This window comes from Pinus tabuliformis, chromosome 5_1 (genome assembly GCF_031772625.1).
Source record: "Pinus tabuliformis cultivar Carrire ecotype Pingquan chromosome 5_1, CPIR1, whole genome shotgun sequence".
In the NCBI taxonomy this organism is placed as follows: domain Eukaryota; kingdom Viridiplantae; phylum Streptophyta; class Pinopsida; order Pinales; family Pinaceae; genus Pinus; species Pinus tabuliformis.
Window position 1 is genome coordinate 492,535,695 of NC_142305.1, and position 15,023 is coordinate 492,550,717.

Below are 15,023 nucleotides of genomic sequence, written 5' to 3' on the forward strand. Positions count from 1 at the left end.
TATGACCTTCCTAATAAACAAGAGGCTTAAATGACTGGTGTATGAAGGGTTGTGGAATCCATTTTAAGGAACACTTGAAAGTTATGTTTTCCTTAAGTTATGTATGAGTGTGGAATCCATACAAGAATATGTCTATGAGCTAATGTATGGGTGTGGAATCCATACTAACATATTTCTATGAGCTAAGTAATGAGGTAAGGTATGGGTGTGGAATTGATACTAACATATATCTATGAGCTAAGTAATTCTTCTGATTAGAATGAACAAAAATATTTTGATGGAATCGCATAGACATGATTAAGGAGGATTGATTATGTGTAATTAAAGTTAAATGGATAGAGATTCGTAACATGAATTTGCTTGAGATTTAAATCCATTATTTTATTTTTGTTACAAAAGAAGATACTAAGATTGGTATACTGAACACCATTAGGTGGTTCAAAATGTTTGGAATAATTGATTCTGATATCTGGATTCAAGTGTGAATTAGGTATCTATCCTCTAGTAATCTAATTCTTTTGTATGCGTTGGATTTAGATAGAATTAAAATGATTTCCAAATGCTTGAAATGTAGAAAAAGATTATCGTGATAAGTTGATGAAATATCTTTTCTATTGGCTTAAGAAAAATTAGGTCTAGGAAAGCCATAATAGTCTTTTTAATGATTTTGTCAATTGAATATTGGTTGAATTCTATTTAACCAAATTAATTAGATAAATTATGAGGATTGAACTCATGAACTGCTCTAAACTATTGTTAGTTAGGAAATTGAGTCAAAATTCATATTGTTTATGAACTTGATGAACTGCTTTCTTGGAATTTGATTAACTTTTAAATTGTTAAGAGAAAACATCGATAATATTGATTATCATAAGCGCATAGCAACCAGGTGACCCAAACTAGGTCTATAGCATATAAGCATGTACATAAGTCTGTCATGCATAATATTATATAATTACATCAAAATCACCCTCTCTAAGTGTCACAAAACTAACATTGCCAAGATGGGACTCTACATATTCCTCTTGGATTAAACTTGACCCGAAGTTTTATTATAGTCATTGGATATATATATATCCAATGAAGACCAAAAATACCATTGTTAATCAAGTACCATGTATAGTTATGCTATACTAAATAGATTTTAACATACACTACAATACATACTATATCAAAACAATCATGTAATTAGGCATATTATATCTGGATATTATTTTTGGACAATGATCTCACATAAAAAATGATTTTCTTTTCTTTATCTAATGCATTAAGAATTCAATAATATTTCATGTGTCATTCTCTTAGGTTTCTATAAAAAAATTGAGCTTTCCAACTAACAAACAACTCCCACATTAGTTGTATAAACAACAATGATGGTCTATCTCATCTCACAATCAAATTTGCATACAAGAAGCATCAAATCATCCACATACGATATCCATTGAAACTATGCAACAAAACATGTCATATTATAACCCACTCTTACATCCCACTTGATTTATGTCTTCTCAATCCAAGTTTTCCCTTTTTCATTCCATAACACACCCTTGCAATCAAAATCTTTAAGATCCACCTACAATTTTTACTAAATGTTTAATCTTTAGGAAAAATTACAATTTGAGGTTCAAGACATAATTTTTTTTGTATGTATTAATAGTAAGGAATAAGACATGAAACCAAATGAATTGATTAATTATTGAATAGAAATCATGAGTAATTTTATAGTGGGAAAACAAGTTGACTTATAGTTATCAAGATAGATTCAATAATATAGATATTGTATTTGTATAATTACAAAAGTTGTTTTTGATTACAAGCCACTTTCGAAAAGATATATTTAATTGTTTTTTGACTGAATATCCTCTAACTGAGTCATTCATAATTGATTCTCAAATCAAAGAAGTGAATAATAATGAAAATTATGGGAATTCAAGGAATGGTCTATAATATAAAAGTGGGTCAATGAGCACTGTATGGAACCTTAGCTTGTTAATTTAAAAAATAAAATAAAATAAAAATAAAAATAAATAAATAAAAAATTATGTCTTGAACCTGAAATTGTGATTTTTCCTAAAGAGTAAACATTTAGTAAAAATTGTAGGTAGATCTTAAATATTTTGATTGCAAGGGTGCCTTATGGAATGAAAAAGGGAAAACTTGGATTGAGAAGACATAAATCAAGTGGGATGTAAGAGTGGGTTATAATATGACATGTTTTGTTGCATAGTTTCAATGGATATTGTATGTGGATGATTTGATGCTTCTTGTATGCAAATTTGATTGTGAGATGGGATGGACCATCATTGTTGTTTATACAACTAATGTGGGAGTTGTTTGTGAGTTGGAAAGCTCAATTTTTCTATAGAAACCTAAGAGAATGACACAGGAAATATTATTGAATTCTTAATGCATTAGATAAGGAAAAGAAAATCATTTGTAATGTGAGATCATTGTCAAATAATAGTATCTAGATATAATATGCTTGATTAGATGATTGTTTTGATATAGTATGTATTGTAGTGTATGTTAAAATCTATTTAGTATGACATAACTATACATGGTACTTGATTAATAATGGTAATTTTGGTCTTCATTGGATATATATATATATATATCCAATGACTATAATAAAACTTCGGGCCAAGTTTAATCCAAGAGGAGGAGTATGTAGTGTCCCACCTTGGCAATGCTAGTTTTGTCAACACTTAGAGAGGGTGATTTTGATATAATTATATAAGATTATGCATGATAGACTTATGTACATGCTTATATGATATATACCTAATTTAGAAATAGGTGTATGAAATGGATGGTGATCCAGGATTGAGACACATAGATCCATGGATGATCATGGTTATGTGGAACATATGGTTAATTCTTATTTATGGATGATATATGGTTTTTATGATTATATATGTATAATCTTGTACTAAGCAGAATGTGGCAGAGGACCTGGTTATTTGCAAACAAGGATACTCAAATTATAAATGACTTTGGAAGTCTTGATACATGATTTGTATGATTATATATGATTAATCTTGTATTGAGCAAGATGTGGCAAGGGACATGGTTATTTTCAAACAAGGATGCTCAAATTATAAATGACTGTGGAAGTCATGATACATGATTTTTATGATTATATATGCTTAATCTTGTATTGAGCAAGATGTGATAGGGGACGTGGTTATTTGAAAACAAGGATGTTCAAATTATAAATGGTTGTGGAAGTCATTTCTCCAGAACCAAAATGACTATGGAAGTCATGCACAATCTTTGGTAAAATGTGAATAAGTTAATTATGAAATTCATTTGATTCATTTGATCTATGATATTGTGATGTGTGCAGGTCTTGGAACAAGGTCTTACCAATGAACCATCATATGGGTATGAGCTCACAATTAGTACCTTAAGGTGAAGCACAGAGTTTCAAAGTAGAATAGATGAGAAGCCATGGAAATTAGGGCACTAAATCCATGAAAGATAAAGATGCGGAGTCTTGGATCTATAATAAAATAATTAGGGAGCAAAGTCCTAAATCCACGAAAGATAAAGACATGGAGTCTTGGATCTATAATAAAATGATTGGGACATGGAGTCCTAAATATTTAAAAGATCAAGGTGTGGAATCTTAGATCCTTGGAGTAGATAAGGGTGTGGAGTCCTCAATCTACTAAGGCAGGGAGATGTATGCAATAGGGATGCGGAATCCCTATTCTCCTAAATAAAAATACCACTCATGGGTATCTCAGGGATGAATTTACTTTAAAAAAACTCATGTCTGAGAATTTTGGAGTGACTTTCTAAAAATAAAAAGTCATGTCTAGTACCTCAAGTATGACTTTCCAAAAATAATAAATCACCTTCAATCATTGGGCAGTCAAGAATAGTTGAAGGAAAATCACTTAACTTATCATTAATCAATCATAATAGTTCAATCTTGACTTAATCCTCAATATTATTAATATTATTATTATCTTTTATGAGACTATGATATTATTATTAAAAGGGAATTACAAGTCACCTTCATCTCCTCAATCACTTCACACCTCTCTCCTTGATGACTCTCATGGCTCTATGTAAATCTCTCTGTCTTTTAATAATACATTACACTCTCTTTTATGCACTCATCAAAGAATGGCATATTCCTCTTACACTCATTAAAGACATGTCATAAAATATTCCTCTTACGCTCTCTTTAATGCATAAGTTACACTCTCCTTAACTAAGGCATGCATACCTCTCCTTAATGGCATGAGTTACACTCCTCTAAATGGAATACAAGGCATGCATATTACTCCTCCTTTATGACAAGAATTTGTTTCTACTTCTATATATGTGTCTCATGTATTCTCACTTGAAAAGGAGGTGCACTGTAATACCAAGAGTTGGAGAGACTTGAATAGGATTGTGAGAGAGAGAGTCTTGGAGAGTAGCAAAATTTTGTTGAAATGAATTTGAAATTCCTAAACTAAATTATTAAGTAGTCCTACCTGGTGGAGTTTTCCATGAGTAGTATTGAGAGGAAGTGAAAGTTATCTTCCTCAGTTTGCCTTGTATATCTCTCTATTGCTATATTTTGGTACTGCTTGGGAGCTCTTACAGCTCGGCGTTCCAGGGTGATTAGGAGCTCAAAATTTTTCAAAATTTAAATGTGCCAGAATTTTGATAATTTTAGCTTCAGATCAAAGATCTCGTCATTCTAAATCCAACGGTGCGAACGAAACTCAAGTCCGAGCTCGTATGCAGGAGTTAGAGCAAGTCAAAGTTCAGGGTTGACTTGATGACATGGCAAGGTCTTCAGGGATTGAGGAGGTGCCAAATCGCAGCCCGCCATTGGCCCTCACATATCGGCAATCACAACTGAAAGGTGGATCGCATTACAGAATCATCCCCCGGTAAGGGAAGGGATGCGATGCGACATCGGCTGAAGTTGCGATTGTGATGGATCGCAATCGCATATCGGCGAAAGGACGAGTATGAAGAATCGACCCTGGCGCATATGAGGTTGCAATGCGATCGCAATCGCACATCACGTAAATTCATGGTAATCGGCCCCCGGTTCAAGCATGATTGCGATGAGTTCTGATAAGTGATAGACTTTTGGATGCGATGTTTTATGCATTGCAGTTTATAACCCGACGAGTCCGCAGAGTGCCTGATGTAAGGCTCTGTACGCAGATGCGAAATGTGATGGGATGTTCCAGACGCAATATGTTCAGAGCTTCAATTTATAACTCGTTGGGGCCGCCTTATTGCCAGATCGTGTGTTGTAATGCGTTAAGTCCTGTGTATAATGATTACGCCTGGCAAAGCCGATTGCGATATCCGACAAACTACAGAACCGTTGCCTTAACCGTCGGATCTCCACTCCGCATGCAATCACTCAGTCTTTAACCGCAAAAATGACAAGAATAATGGTGGAACTGCTAGTTTAGACTACGGATAATGAATTTAACAGGCAGTAAGTCAGATTTGGAGGAGAAAATTGTGGGAAGACTGGTAGAAGTCATAACAAAGGCAATTTTCGACCAAATTGGAGGCAAAAAGAGGCTAGATAGCCATTTTTGGGCATTTTGAACCATTTGGAATAGGTTTAGGGATCAAAAGAGCACTTTGGGATAGGCTTTTTGTAAAGTGAAGCTTATGAGTGCCCTGGTCAACTAGAGTGTTGATTCAGTTTATGGAGGAGTTCCAAGATGGAGATGACCTTGTAGGGGTATTCCAGCCTCCATATGTTTTCTGCAGCAGCCATTACAACAGTGTTGTAGCTGTTTTTCTTCTTTTCTCTATATGTGTATGGAGAAAGAGACTTGTTTAAGTACTTCAAGTGGATTGTTGTACTTGTTTATGCTCTTGGAAGTTGGAGTATGGTATCTTGATTTGAGAGCCCTTAGCTTGCTGATTGTTTCATGACTAACTGTAGGTTGTCATATGTTTAGAGTGATAATTCTGTGCAAGAGAATGTTTCCTTGAAGATGAAACAAGCCACTCTTTTTGTCAGCACATTTATGTACTCTTTATCTGAAGAATTGTGAGCATAATGAGAAGGGGTCAAGCCTTTAGAGTTGATCCAAGGAGATGTATCCTAGGAGAGGTGAACTCGTTTATCAAAGGTTGGTGTATTATTGTTTGATGCATGCTTCCATTGAGTGTTTTGGTTTCATGTTTTAAGTTTTCATCATGAAACTATCTTAAGCAAAAACACATAAAATTCATCCTTTTACTTGCTATTTTGGAGTACAACCTCAAGCACATTTTTATATTACGATGAGGGGAATTAGCTTAGCATTACTAATCTAACCCAATTCAAATCAGGTTGGTATCAGAGCTATGGTTTTGATTTGTGCAAGGAGGAATTGACTGTTGTTTGCAAGTAAATGTGTTTTGAAGCTCATTGAGGAGAAGATTTTGGAAAGGAGAGAAAGATTGTTTCAATATCTACCACCAAGTTCTACCTCAAATTGCAACAGAGGCTTCAAACAAAGCATGTCACAAGGAGGAGAGCCTGCAAGAATGTCAGAGGATGTGAAGGCTTTCAGAAAGGCTTTCTTAGACATAGTAGAAATGGTGAAAGTCCTCTATGAAGAGAGGAATACCAATTTGCAAGGTGAAGGATCTAGATCTCAAAGAGAAGAAGGTAACAAGGATGGTGATAACCACCATCTTCTCCACAATCTTCATGTTTTTCTACAACTTTTATGCAAGATGCTAGTGTAGAAAGTCCTTTAGAGAAGGTAGATGGACAAGTATGTACCTTCTATCCACATGATGTGGAAGATTAGGTTCTATCAACACCCAAATCCAAGGAACTGAAAGAAGAGAGTCGAAGAGTCCAAGAGGACACATCTCGAATTAAAAGGGATTTCGAAAACATCTTCGTAGACCAATCAAAGGATGCAACAAATGGTAAGAATTTACATGCTTCTTCCTTATGCGAAAGTATTGATGTAAATTCATTTGCGGCCTTTGAAAAACATAGTAAAGGCATTGGATCCAAACTCTTGACCAAGATGGGTTACAAGGGAGGAGGCCTTTGAGTAAATCAGCAAGGCATTAAAAATCCAGTTTCAGCCAAAGAGAGGCCTAAATATGAAGGCTTAAGATATGTCGCCAAAGAAGAATGGTATTCTAGCGATGATTCATGGGTCACGTGTTCCTATTTCTGTAAGGGGGGACACGAGGAGGAAATATGTTGGAGCCTGTACCCAGAACTGGTTCCCGCGAGGTTCCTCAAACGTAAGGAGGATTTAAAGGGGGAAACGTCTCTAGAGAGAGATGAAAGCATCGAGGAAGAAAGGAAGCTTAGTTCTTCAAGCCACGCGAGTTCCTCATGCAGACAACGTAAGCCAAAATACAACAAAAAGAGGTAAAACCATTATGTTAATTCAAATGTTGTTAATTCGAATGTTGTTAAATCAAATGCTTTTCATGATGGAAAACAAAATGCAGATTTGAATAACATGTTAGGAAAATGTTTCCATGCACCTTTTTCCTTTCATCTAACTATTGTGTAGATAAGTGCGATAAAATGAAATCAATCCTCGAGAAGATGTTTATGTCTACTGGAATTGAGACCAAAAGGAGAAAATCTCATCCAAAGATAAAGGCAAGTGCGCTGTTTTGAACTTTTGTACTCAATGCAATATCAGTGGGAATTGGGTCGAGAAGTATTAGAAATTGTTTCAACATCTTCATCTTGGTAAGGGCAAGCAGATCATGCAAGCACCAGAAGAGGAAGCAACAACAGAAAAAGTGGCGCAAGATGTGACCATCCCTAAAACAACTTCAGAAGAAGAGGAAGCGACAACAGAAAAAGTGGTGAGAGATTTGACCATCCCTGAAACAACTCAGAAGAAGAGAAAGTTCAAATAGAGGGTTCATTCACTTGGTTGGGTAAGAAATGGGCGACTATTTGTCCAGCTGAATTCTGTAAATTTTTGTTTTGCACTAGTTGCATATCCCCGTAGTTGGGTAATTTGTAAAAGTGATGTTCATAAATAAATCACTTATATGCAACAATGTTTTTCTTTAAGCATTACAATGCTAGTTTGGCTTGTTGATAGTCAATTTGAATGGGAAATTTGGGAGTCAATTTCATTCCATTTTGTAAAATGCTTTCTTGAAAACATTTTGTAAAAATCATTTTAAGACTGTTGTATGAGTAGTTGCAGCACATATAGTATGTTCCAAATGTGTGTAACACTTAATTTATACAAGTATTCACTATGTGAAGCTTGTTTGGGTTCATTTGGCAAAGTCTTTTAGAATCTTATCCTTGATAAGGATTTTGCAGATAATCTTCTTGGAATTCTTCTTGGAAAGGATGTTGTTGTAGATGCTCATAGTGACATGGACAGGTCGAGAAGAACATCGACCCCAACGTAGAGCAAGTTGTGATGTGATTACAATCGCACATTGCGTAAAGTCATTGTAATCAGCCCTCAGTTCAAGCATGGTTGCGATGAGTTCTGATAAGTGATAGACTTTCAGATGTGATGTTTTAAGCATTGCAGTTTATAACCCGATGGGTCCGCAGAGTGCCCGATGTAAGGGTCTGTATGCTGATACGAAATGCGATGGGATGTTTTGGACACGATATGTTCAGAGTTCTAGTTTGTAACTCGTCGGGTCTACCTTATTGCCAAATCGCGTGTTGCAATGCGTTAAGTCTTGTGTATAAGGATTACCCCTAGCAAAGTCGATTGCAATATCCGACAGACTGTGGAACCGTCGCCTTAACCGTCGGACCTCCACTCCGCATGTGATCACTCAGTCTTTAACCGCGAAAATGACGAGAATGATGGTGGAACCGCTCATTGCGGTGGAGTTTCTAGTTTATACTGCGAATAATAAATTTAACTAGCAGTAAGCCAGATTTGGAGGAGAAAATTGTGGGAAGACTGGCAGAAATCATAACTAAGGCAATTTTTGACCAAATTGGAGGCAAAAAGAGGCTAGATAGCCATTTTTGGGCATTCTGAACCATTTGGAATAGGTTTCAGGATCAAATGAGCACTTTTGAATATGATTTTTGCAAATTGAAGCCTATGGATGCCGTGGTCAACCAGAGCGTTGATTCAGTTTATGGAGGAGTTCCAAGATGGAGATGACCTTGTAGGGGTATTCCAGCCTCCATAAGTTTTCTGTAGCAACCATTACAGTAGTGTTGTAGCTATTTTTCTTCTTTGCTCTATATGTGTATGGAGAAAGAGACTTTTTTAAGTACTTCAAGTGGATTGCTGTACTTGTTTATGCTCTTGGAAGTTGGAGTATGGGATCTTGATTTGAGAGCCCTTAGCTTGTTGATTGTTTCATGACTAACTGTAGATTGTAATATGTTTAGAGTGAGAATTCTTTACAGAAGAATGTTTCCTTGAAGGGGAAACAAACCACTCTTTTTGTCAGCACATTTATGTACTCTTTATCTGAAGAATTGTGAGCATAATGAGAAGGGGTCAAGCCTTTAGCGCTGATCCAAGGAGATGTAGCCCGAGAGGGGTGAACTCCTTTACAATGGCTGGTGTATTATTGTTTGATGCATGTTTCCATTGAGTGTTTTGGTTTCATGTTTTAAGTTTTTTTCATGAAACTATCTTAAGCAAAAACACATAAAATTCATGCTTTTACTTGCTATTTTGGAGTACAACCTCAAGCACATATTTATATTCTGATGAGGGGAATTAGCGTAGCATTACTAATCTGCCCCAATTCATATCAGAGGGGGAGAAGTTCTCCCTGGATATGGTTGGGTGGAAAACCATATGGTTCACAATGAGTTGGTAAGGATATGCATACTCTCATTAGAGCTAGAGCATATTCCCATCTTTTTGGAGTTGTATAAATACACAACCAGGTATGTTCATAAGCATTCTTGAAATTTTAGTTATTATTAGTTTGAAGTGTTGTAAAAATTTCAGTTTATTGGAGCTTTCTACTTGTGAATATTTATGAGATATTTACAGAGTTAATTCAGAGTTAACCAATAATGAAGGGCAGCTTTAGTTGAAAATGTACATGTAGGGGGACTAAAACAAGAATGTGTTGCTAAAGTTTTTAAGTTCAGTTTATAATGAATTTTTGTCCATAGCGGGTTGTCATGAGTTTATGAAAATATCATATCAGCATAAATTTGGCTTTTCTTTCTTCATGTATAGTTGTAGTTGAATTTTGCAGACTAAGTGTTTGACAAAAGTGATAAATGAGGTAGCAGGAATTTTTGTTGTTGTTGTTTTAAGAAATCGCATCCCTGAGAATTTATGTTGCAATTCAGCTTAACCTCAGGGGGTATCCAAACCCTTAGAACCTGTAACCCCCGAGTTGATTCCTAAAAAATACTTTTCAGAACCCAGATTGTAAATCTGGGCAATTTTTCATATTGTTGCTTCCAACTATGTGCACTTGTTATCAAGTTTTGATTGAAAGAATAAGATGATTTAGTCTCTGTTTTAATATTTCTTCATTTGAAGAATTAATTTATAAATTTAATGAGCTAAATAGGTTGAGGAAGAATATATATTCATGGCAAATTGCCTTAAGAGATTGTGGCTTCCAAGTGTTTGACAAAATGCATCAATGGTTGTAGATTGTGTGCTTGCAAATTATTTGTCAAAAGGGCTCAATAGTTGTAACTTGTAGATTGCATGCTTGCAAAGTGTTTGTGAAAAGACCTCAAGGGATGTAGCTTTTGTGCATATAAATTGTTAGAGTAAATGCCCTACTTACTGTAACTTTTATGTACTAGAAAATTTATGAATATATTATGTTTGCAATTTGTTGTATCTATGTGAAAATGAATTTAATAAGTTGTTGAAGTGTGAATAGAGAATAGGATAGTTGTTACTTTTATTATCTAAATATTTCATTTAAAAAAAAAATTGTTGTTGGAAACAATTTTATAGTGACTAATTCTGTAGGATTTTGTGCAAGTGAGCATAATAAGTTTCATCTAAGCTACATGTATTCATGGGTACAATCTTATGTTTTAATGGTTGTAGCAAAAAACTAGTGTTCCTAATTTTGGCAAGTCCGTTGTTTTATTTGGCATTTCTTGAAGAATAATATGCTTCTGAATTTGTAACAGTGGTTGCATTTGCTACAAAATTCATTATACCAGTCTCATGATTGAGGCAATGCTATTGGGAATTTTTAATTGATGAATCAATAAACATATCATATTTATTAGATTTACTAATGAAGAGAGGCATATTCCTCGTTTAGTTATCTTGTTACAAGTAGGTTAATACTCATACCCTTATATGCAATTTTCGTAATAAAAGCATAATATTTTAGGTTCTTGTGGCATACTTTTGTGTTTATAATATCAAGAGTCAATAAATAGAAATTATTTAGCATAATCTAGGAGATCAAATAGGTTGATCCAGCTTAATGCTCGCACATGACATTATGGTGGAATTTATTTCCAGGCTTACTTAGAGCTCACATAAAAGTATGAAAAGAGCACATGTTTCTTTTAAACTTGAGGAGAAATGTGTTTTGGAATTAGTTTCAAGGGAGAGTTATCCCCGACTTCTGATGTGATATTCTTATATTGAAATATATGAAGGAACATGATTACATGATAACTAATTTAGTAATGTTACAAATAAAAAATAAAATAAAAATTGAGTATTAGTGATTAATATGATCTCTATTTCTCTATATTATTGATGGTTTTTAAGGTGGGACCTTACACAGCCAAACCACACACCAAATTGTTGTATGAGACCCCCTTGTTTGTGAGATAAGGGACCCACCTCCCCGCAACAATTTGACATGTTGGGATGCCACCTCATCGATCTTGTCAGTCACATCATTGGTGTGTTGGGATGCCACATAGACTAAATCACGTTTTGCACACGGTGTCCAATAAAATTAATAGAAAAACTCCCTACCTCCAAATATGACAGACATTCACTCCCTAGTATTTGAACAATTATATTTGTTTCACTCCTAAAATTATCTTTACAAAAATATTTTGGAAGTACATTCATATTTTTATTTACTTATGTAATTATTTGAAAACTAGAAAATGAATGTCTAAGACAACTTTTACACAGTTGGTTCATCTAGCTTTAAAAACCCCTTCTTTCTCTGGGAGAATTTTATAGCGACTTAACGCATTGGCCCATATAAGGTCGTTGGTGCTCGTGTTCATGTATCTGTGAGTTGCATCAATGGCTACTCGCAGACTGCTCAATCACCTCTTTCAAGAGCCACACTCTTTTCGTATTGCTCAGATTGCCCTACATGGAAATGGGTCTGCTCGATGTGCAGAGATCCTTGAGTGTTAGAAGTTCGATTTGTGGTTTCTGCAGAGGCAGGGCGTTGTTATGCCCGCGCAGTCTCATGCCCGTTCCTCGCTTCTCCATGACGATCACTGGTGGGAAGAATTAAAGAATTTGTACCAATTTGTTAGAGACCATCTTCACCAGGAAGTTGTCAACCCGCAAGAAGGGAAAATATCTGCAGAGGAAGGGAGGAGGTTGTTGAGGCTCGTACAAATGGATTCTCTAATAATATATATATATATATATAACTTTATATTCAATTTATTTTACTATGTAAAAATATAATAAAATAGAAGGAGTAATGGATTCGGGTATAGTATAAATTTTATATTTAAAAATGAAATGGTTAAATAAATATAAATATAAAAATGAATATATTATATGTCAAAAAGTATAAAAACAAATATCATTTATAATTAGAACTTCCGCGTAAATCACATAAGGAGAGACATTTGTCGACGCGTTTCAAACCAACCTGTAAGGCCTCCAGGTGATTGTGTGACGGACACCAGGCACAGGCGCACGACGGGCGCGCGACAACCGATTGTGCGACGGGTTTGCGACGAGCTGCAGTAGAAGTGCGACACAATGCGACAAAATATGCGACGTTATGGAGTACACGAAAAATGACTAAGTGTCGTTTCATACTTGAGCGCATATGTTATGAGGACACACGAAGGTTTATATGCGTGGAACGATGGACAACAAAACATACCCAAGCCGACATGGTAAACAAGGACTTGAGGGCGTTCATGATAGAATTTGGAAGGTCGGCCCAAGGAACTACGCATAGGTGATATGCGTATAAATAAAAGGAAGCTGCACTTCATTTGCACCAAGCAACTTCGCATTCTTATCTACGCATAGGGGAAAAACAACCTGCGCAGGGGTAAAGGGGAATACGCATGGTTCATGTGTAGTTCTTCGCTTGTGCAGAAATGGAGTTTTGATCTGGGTTGAGATGTGAAGGTTCGGTTATGCAGATATTGTGTGCAGGACTTGATAGAGAGTGATAGGTGGCTCGGGTGAGCACTCCTCTTTGTGCAAGGGTGCACATGACTATAAAAGGTTGTTCTATGCCTTGATTGTAAAATTATTCTAAGTATTGGCTTGGAGCTTGCCAAGTATTACTTGTATTGTATTATTGAAGAAACTGATATTCTTAAAAACCTGTTGGGTAGACTTTTCGGGAGTTGCCCCTCCCTTTATACTTGTTTGCAATTGTTGTTCTCGGTTAATTGCATATGGATAATGAATGAGTATGGGCTTCATTAAAGTATAAAGGATAATGCTTTTACTTGGTTGCGAAACACAAACTAAGTATGTTAATGTTGGAGTAGGCGTAGTCCACGAATGTTAGTATTGTTAAAAAGAAAGCGTTCGGTGGTGCGCACCTCGCTACAAGCGATTGGAAGACTACCGCAGGTGTAGGGGCGTGACAGTTGGTATCAGAGCTCGGTCAGAGCTGGTGAGCAAAGGTTGCTCGTGGTAGTGATAAGGGTACTTGCAGGTGAAGGAAACCGTTTCACACGAAGTGGAACAAGGGTTGGTTCAGGTTGCAGGATACTCGGTGGAGTTGTTGAATGGTTGAGACTAGATCACAAAGGAAGAAGAAGCTGGTCGAGATGGCAGCTGGGTCTCAATTTGTACCAATTTGTTAGAGACCATCTTCACCAGGAAGTTGTCAACTCGCAGGAAGGGAAAATATCTGCAGAGGAAGGGAGGAGGTTGTTGAGGCTCGTACAGATGGATTCTCTAATATATATATATATATATATATATATATATATATATATATATATATAACTTTATATTCAATTTATTTTACTATGTAAAAATATAATAAAATAGAGGGAGTAATGGATTCGGGTATAGTATAATTTTTATATTTAAAAATGAAATGGTTAAATAAATATAAATATAAAAATGAATATATTATATGTGAAAAAGTATAAAAACAAATATCATTTATAATTAGAACTTCCGCGTAAATCACATAAGGAGAGACATTTGTGGACGCATTTCGAACCAACCAGTGTGGTTCATCGTCAGGACAAGTTGAAGAAACAGATCCAGCTATGCATGCTAAATAGTGTGACCAGAGCCTCAGCCTCCAACGGCTATCTTAACCAACGGCTAATTTTGACTTAGGGACAGCAGTCAAAAAGTCAAAATGATAACAAATATCATGTTATATTGATTTTAAAAGTAAAATGAAATTTTGTATTTTTAAATATAATATTATAAATTTTTAATATATTAAAATAAATTATTGTTGTTGAAGAATATGATGTATAATATGTTTCAAAATGATAATAAAATGTAAAGTAATATCTCAAAACTTTTGATTATTATGAACCTATTTCAAATTTGGATCTTTAGTGCATGAGACATTGAGAAAAAAAAAGGAATTTTATTTTTCAAAAATATGTATTATTTTTATATATTTATATTCCAAATAACGATGTAAGAAAACATTTATTCAAGACATTGAGAAAAGAAATGAAGAACTTTATTTTTCAAAAAATATTTTTCATTTTTATATATTTCTATCCTAAAAAACAAGAAGACATTTATTTGAAACAAAAAAAATTCTAAACTTTGTTTTTGGAATATGAAAATATAATAGAATACATTAATTTTACAACAAACTAACTCTCTTTTCAAATACATATTTAATAAGAATCTTTTCAAGTATGAAAAGATATATATATATATATATATATATATATAATA